Source organism: Mus pahari, chromosome 2 (assembly GCF_900095145.1).
Source record: "Mus pahari chromosome 2, PAHARI_EIJ_v1.1, whole genome shotgun sequence".
NCBI lineage: Eukaryota > Metazoa > Chordata > Mammalia > Rodentia > Muridae > Mus > Mus pahari.
The window spans coordinates 26962246-26963078 of NC_034591.1; positions in this window are offsets into that span (position 1 = coordinate 26962246).

The window sequence follows — 833 nt, forward strand, 5'->3', positions numbered from 1 at the left end:
GGAGGAGGAGGAGGAGGAGGAGGAGGAGGAGGAGGAGGAGGAGGAGGAGGAACATTATTTAAAGAAACATAAAGATGACACTTGGAATGCTATGAATAGCGATTTGTGTACTAAACATACATATGGGTCACAGAGACAAATAAAGCAGGAGAAGTTGGGAGTAATTTCCGGGCTGTTTAAGAGTAGTAGGGGAGGCCCAGTGGAAGGAGGAGCGCACCCAGGGCCTTCAGCGCTCTTCCAGCCTCCATCTGAGTATTGCTTGCTTCATCCAACCTCAGCCCCTCCCTTTGTTCTGCATCTCCTTTCCTTTCAAGTCATTTGGTCCCAATTGCATTTTCCCTCCTTTGCCACGTTCACCTCTTTCCCCTTTCTGGAATATCCGTCAGGTGCCAGTGTGCTTTAGTTCTCAGGTAAAGCGACTGATTTCATAACTTAAGTACTGCCCTATGTATCCGCTTCCTTGGGAACACTGACCCTTAAACTTGAGCTTCTGCGTAACAAAGGGCACCACCCTTCAGGAGGGTTCACAGGAAAGGTGGCGACCTTAGGGAAGATGGGCAGTAATTGTTTGCCTTCTTGCCATATTATGTGGATGAAGGTGCAAGTGAAGCCTTTTGGACCTTCTCGGACAGACTAGGGACCAGCCTCATAAGGTAAGGTCCTGTGGGAGCCAACACTTGGAACAGAGCGATCTACTTAAGCAAAGAGGGCCACAGCCTCTAGGAGGGGGCAGAATTTTAAAGGAAGTGGCCATTTGTGTCCAGTATGATTGTGAGACGGGCATGATAAAAGAGGAGAGGGTGAGTCTGATGTGTGGGTGCTGTGGGTGCTGT